Below are 6,781 nucleotides of genomic sequence, written 5' to 3'. Positions count from 1 at the left end.
CTTATTGTTATTCACTGGGGATGTGTCACTCTTTCTTTGTCAGGAACATGTTTTTGGTGTGAATCAAAAACAAAGAAAGGAAACCATCACCTTTGTATTCACTATGAATGCAGTCACACAATTTGAATCTCTTTAGTGTATGTTCTTTTTATTTAATTTTCATTATGACAATATTTTATTTCAATGTTTTTATTTAAGAAATAAGTACTTTTACTACTATAAAAATCTTTTGAATTTTAAAATTTTTTAAATTTTTAAAAAATTTTAAAAAATTCCTACAAATTCATTGAGAATTTCACTGTATTTTGAGCATATTCATCCTGTCTTACTATTCCCAGATTCCTGTAATATGAAAACAAAGAAGCAGGTCGAATCCACTGTCTCCTGTGTGAGATACGGTTCGACCCGGAGCTCTGCCATTATGGCTTCGCCATTATGACTCCACCATGTGGTCGACACCTCTGTCTCCTGCGGGAGATATGTGTTGGCCCAGAGCTCCGTCATTAAACTACCTCATGCTTTTACATCGAAAAAAAAAAAAAGAAAGAAAAAGAAAAAAAGAAAAAAAAGAAGTAGAAATAAAACACATTATTAAAACCAACAAAACATCTAAAAATCAAGTCCAAATTATGCTGCCTGCATATGCTGGGGCACAGATGTGTGCCCTGTAGTACAGTCCATCTACAAGAGAGATACACCTTTAAAGAAAAGTGTCATTACCATATGGTTCCCACAGGTATATATTATTGTAAATAATTTTGAACTGTACCCTTTTGAGTAAACTAAATCTTCATTATTTCTTTTGTCTACATTACTGAAATACTTTGATCCTGTGGTCATATAATTCTTTTTTATTGATTAATATTCTTTTTCATGAAGCATTGTTTGGTTTTTGACAAATGTTAAAATATTATTTATTTCTGAAGTTATTCTATCAAAGATTCACCAATGATACTATATTGGCATAAAATTCAATGACTATAGAGTAAAGATGCAAATCCTAGCTATGAACACATATGTACACACCACAAATCAGCTAATGGTTTCATATATTTAAGTTAGCATAGAAGGCAATCAGAAAGTAGTTAAGCAAGCAAAGGCACTGTACTTCCTGATAACCTAGATCTCTGGAACTACCATGGCAGGAGATAGAAATGAGAGTTTCATTTCCCAGGACCATGTGAGAATACACAACGAAATACCATGTTAGAGCAAGATAAAAGGCCTTATATACCCTTAGCATCCTGGCACTCAATACAACTCAAACATCCTGAATATCCTGTTCTTAACTTTCCAATCCCCAAAAGTACAAGAAATGAATTTCTGTTGTTTATATGTTTCCCAGTCTAAGGCAATTTATTGTAGAACAGGATGAGATTTTGACATTTGAAGATTCTCTATCTCCCATGTCTAAAACTTTTGCTGTCTGTACGATTCTAGGCTGATGTTCTTCTTTTTGGATCATCACAAAGGTGTCTGCCTTCTGTCTCCTGGGCTTCTAGGTCTCTGATGAGAAATCTAATAAGAGTCTTTTGGGGAAGCTATGACCCAACTCCCTTCCTCTAAGTCCTGCATACTTTAGTAACTTGCCCTAGGGTGTTTGAAAAAGAATATTTTGTGAAAGGACAACAACGTTGAGGGGCATAGTTTGGACAGCAAGTATATAGAGAGAAATGACTACTTTGAACACAGATATGTTGAGGTCTGTAACACAGATTTTGGGTCCTACTCCCAAAGGACATAGGAGCACCCTCTGAGTTCACTTTCTTACTGGTAAATATCAGTCTATTGTGGATGGGCCTGGTGCTGTTTGTATTTTGATGCTAATTCTGCTCTCCTGGGAGGGGCTGTGGACAAGGAGTGAGTCACATACCCAGGTGACTTCTTGTGAACCAATCCCTTAATAAATGAAGGAGCCAATCACTGGACGAGTAAGAGGGACTTCCCAGTTGGACAGAGAAAGTGAGGAAGCAGGAGAGAATTAGGCTTTTTGGAAGGTTTTAGCATGAGGACAAGATGTAATGACTAGTCTCCCCATTTCAATGGCAGATCCCGCCTGTGAGAACCTAGCAAGCTGGGTGGAGACATTTCAGGAGCTCTGGATCAGAGAGTCTCTATGCGATAAAAACAGGTTGGCCATTGCTTGCCAGTGACTGTCCAGCCAGGCACCATGGGGTACAAAGTTGCCGGTACCTGGCAGTTGTATGGAAACTTGTTGGTTCTTTTTAAAATATTTCCTGCAACCAGAGTCTACCCATTAAATCATAAAGTTTTGGGGGCCTATATTACCATTATTCCTTTTACTGTTTCTATTACCTTTAAAGTGGAAACAGTTCTTGTTGTGGTTTGAATTTTTAAAAAAAATTTCCCTATAGACACTTGTGTCAGAACTCATGGTCTCTAGCTGGTAATACTGTGAAGGGAAGCTGGAATCTAGCATTAGAAGGTGGGCTCTAGCTCTAGGAAGGAGTTTTTGACCTGGCATTGGACATGGGGTGACCAGCAGTACTGTGTGAACAGCCACATGTTATCACTCTACATCATGCTTTCCCTGTTCCCTCAAAGTGTGAGCCAAAACGAACCATTCTGTTGCTTCTGGTTGGGCTCTTGGTAGCAGTGACTGCAGAGTAGCTAATACAGTCTTCTGGGACAGGAGTGTGGCCATCCCTCATTGGTTCATGTTTTGCTCTGACCTCACAAAGAACCACTGTGATAAATGACAGACACCTGCCCATATAATGTACTGCCCAGGGCTGGTTTTTGTCCTTTTGGTGTGGAGAGTGGTTTGGTGGTGGTTTGGGAGTCGTGGACTGTGGTGATAATTTTGGACTTGGATTCTGGCAAAGGTTTGGACTTGGATACTGGTTACGTTTTTGGACTCAGATTCTGGCGAAGGTTTGGACTTGGATATTGGAAAACCTGCTTGGACTTTGACACGGTGAGCCCTTTTCTCACTTTACTGCTTGAGGTTTGCAGGTACTGGTTTTAGTTTTCCTTTTTTTCTTTTTTTTTTTTTTTTAGTTTGTCTTTGATTTTAGATTTTCTTTTTTACATAGTTTGAATTATCATCATTAATTATCTTCAATTTGTCTTTTTCTACCTACTCATTTTCATTGCTGTTTATCTACTTTTTAAAGTTTTTGTTAATAAACATTAACCATAAAGTAGGACAGTTCCCTACAACATTTCTGAATATGCACATAATGTACTTTAATAATATTCACCTAATCTAAGAACCTGTACTTCAGTCCCTCCTTTCTTCTTTACATTCCTAATGAATCCCTTTTACTACAGGCCCCTTCCCCTAACTATGCTTCAGCACTTGAGAGCCAGTATCTCTGAACTGGCTTGTTAAACATTACAGGGTGATTTCCAGATCCATGTTTTTCTTTTTAAATGACAATTCCATTCTTCAGCTGAGCATGTGATTCTTGCCCTTCAATTTCTATGCATCATTGTCAATCCTTGGTGGTTGTTGCAACCCTGGCATGACTGGATGAATCCATCTTGATCAGGAAGTTTGATCCTTTCAAGGGCTGTTGAATTCTCTGTGAGGCATTAAGCTCTCAGACTAAGGATTATTGTGTCTGTGTTCACGGGTGTTGACTATATTACTATGACTCTTGTTACTGTGTCCATGTGACCTCAGTATCTGCGTAATACATTCTCTAAGGATGAATCTTGATTGCTCCTGCTCTTCTTTCTAGTTTAATAGTTTCAGAAGTACTGGTGTGGGCTCTTCTTTAAAGATTTGATGAAAATCACCAATGAGTTTGTCTGGTCTGGCCTTTTCTTGTTTTTATTGTTAAGAAATTCTTTTAAATTACTATTTAAATCTTGTTGCATTTTTGTTTGAAATTAGATTTTTGAGATTTTATTTGTTTGTTTGTTTTCGAGACAGGGTTTCTCTGTATCACCCTAGCTGTCCTGGAACTCACTTTGTAGACCAGGCTGGCCTCGAACTCAGAAATCCACCTGCCTCTGCCTCCTGAGTGCTGGGATTAAAGGCGTGCACTACCATGCCCCGTAATTTTTGAGAATTTTACATGATATTTTGGTTGTATTTTTCCTTTCCCCTAACTCCTCCCAGATCCTCCATTCGGCATTTCCTACTATCCTGGTGTGGGTCTTTTGTTTTGTGTCTGGCCATCAAGTACAGTTTCTCTTGCCTTTATACTCTCCGGTATGTGGCCTTCCATTGAAGAGTAGTCTGTCCAGCCTTATCCGTGAGGGGCCACATCCTTAAAATCGATAGCTCTCCTGACAGTTATCAGTTTTGAAGGGCTCATCAGCTAGGTGTGTGATTTCTTGTCCACCTCCCCTCTTCATGCTGAGATTTTGACTGACTTGAGCCTGAGCAGGTCACAATGCTGTGAGTTCATATGTGCAACTCCCTCCTTTACCCAGAAAACACTGTAACTTTGTGCCATCAACTGCCTCTGACTCATACAGTCTTCAGTTTGGATGTTTTCCCTCTTTTTAGTTTAAGTTGGTAGTTTAATGTGTATCTAGAGGATCATCAATTTTTTTCTAGATTTTTCCATTTCACCAGAACATTTTTAAGAGATCCCCTAGTGATTGTTTGGATATCTGGATTCCATTTGTATTTATTGTATACTGCATTATCTTCTCTCTAATATTGTTAATGTATATCTTCCTATTTCTATGAGTTATCTTGGTGAAGATTACTTGTTATTGTTATCCTTAGAATAAACAAGTCTTTGTTACCAGAGTGGTTTTGAATATGCTTGGTCCAGGGAGTGGCACAATTAACAGGTGTCACCTTGTTGGATGAAGTGTGCCACTGTCCAGGTGGCTTTTGAGCTCCTATTCCTAACTTCTGAGACAGTCTTCTCTTAACAGTCTTTAAGAGATGAAGATGTAGAACTCTCATCTCCTCCTGCTTGCCTTCCAGGATGCTGCCATATACTTACATTGGTGATAATGGACTGAATTCCTGAACCTGTGAGGCAGCTTCAAATACGTACTGTCCTTAATAAGAGTTGCCTTGGTCATGGAGGCTATTCACAGCTAAGAATTCCAAACTAAGACAGTTACATTGGTCTTTGTATTATTTTTGTCTCCATTTCATCAATTCATATTTTCAACTTGATTCTAATTCTTTTGGATTTTGCTTGTTCTAATATTTCTATGACTGTGACATGAATCATTAGATCATTTGAACCACTTTTATGTTTGTATTGGCAATTTAAGGCTATAAATGTTTCTCTTAGACCCACTTTTACTTCCCTTTTTTCTTGCATCCCTAGGTGTTGTGGACACTGACCACAAAACAACTGACCTATCAGCAATGAGGTGGCAAGCATGTCAGGACCTCAGGTCCAACACCTTTGGAGAAGTCTCCTTAACAGAACACTATAAAATATTAACAACCCTTGGCCAAGGATCATTTGGGGAAGTAAAACTGGTGAGCCATCTCCTCACCCAGACAAAGGTAGCAATAAAAATCCTCTCCCACAGCAGTAGAAATCCCCTTGTCCAATCCAAAATCGAAATCATGAAATCCCTTGACCATCCCCATATTATTAAACTTTTACACATAATTGACACCACCAGAAACATTTTCATCATTCTGGAGCATGCTGTGGGAGGAGAGGTGCTGAGCAGAATTGAAGAGTTTGGCTATCTAGCAGAGGAGGAGTTCCACAGGCTGTTTAAACAGATGGTGTATGCCCTCCAGTATTGTAACCAGAAGGGGATTGTCCACAGGGATTTAAAGCCAGAAAACATTTTATTGGACCACAGAGGAAATGTAAAGCTTGCTGATTTTGGATTGGGCACCGAGATAATCATGGGCCAGAAGCTGGTCGAGTTCTGTGGAACCCTCCCTTACTGTGCCCCAGAACTGTTTGAATGTAGAGGGTATGATGGCTGGGCCACTGATGTCTGGAGCTTGGGGGTTGTGCTTTATTTTATGGCCATAGGGTGCCTACCTTTCGAGGGATATAGCTATGAAGCAACAAAGCAGAAGATCTTTGCAGGAAAGTACCCTAGGAGTTTCAGTCTTTCACCAGAACTTTGGGATATGATAGCCAAATTGCTAACTGTCAACCCTGGAGAGAGGCCAACAGTCCATGACATTGCCAGATTCAAGTGGATAAACATGACAACGAAACTTCTCCCGCTTCTTTGGGAGAGAACACTGAAAGCCACCCGGACCCCAGTATAATAGTACTCATGGGTGTCATGGGATACAATCCAGGAGAGATAAAGTTTGCAGGAGAAAAAGTTTGACATGGTGATGGCTACTTATTTAATGCTACAACAACAACAACAGTCACCACGGGAATACAAGACAACAACAACAACAACAACAAAAACAGATCCAAGGCCATGTGATAGAATGTTGAAAAACACAGAGCCAACCATACATGGGTTGGCTTCAGACATCACTGCTTACTTTGCTTTCCCCTTGTTCATTTTGTGCATTAGTCTCATCCCCTACTCTGTCTATCATCTAGGCATTTTCTCAGACACTAAAACAAAAGGCGCTCTAATTGATCCTTTCTAGAGCTTGACTTACCGAACCAGTAAAACAAGGAAGATACTTTTTTCAAACTTTTTTCCTTCATCCTCTTAAAAGTACAGAAAAAAAAACAGTTTCTGTTTCTGCACTTTAGAGAGTTCAAAAACCACTGCTGTCTATACTATCTGTCAATGCATCCACATATGTGTGCACATACACAGGCTGTAACCTGGTGTCTCCAAGGTCCAGAACTAACATATTTGCTAGAGTTTCCTTCCATTTACTTTACAATAT

At 39.3% G+C, this 6,781-nt stretch overlaps 1 pseudogene; it reads left to right on the top strand.

The window, feature by feature from the left end:
- Nucleotides 1-2,779: 2,779 nt before the first annotated feature.
- Nucleotides 2,780-6,554, top strand: Gm9637 (annotated as a pseudogene).
- Nucleotides 6,555-6,781: the final 227 nt, after the last annotated feature.

The sequence above is a fragment of the Mus musculus genome, chromosome 14 (genome assembly GCF_000001635.26).
Source record: "Mus musculus strain C57BL/6J chromosome 14, GRCm38.p6 C57BL/6J".
NCBI classification, from domain to species: domain Eukaryota; kingdom Metazoa; phylum Chordata; class Mammalia; order Rodentia; family Muridae; genus Mus; species Mus musculus.
This window is presented reverse-complemented; position numbering and strand designations above follow the sequence as displayed.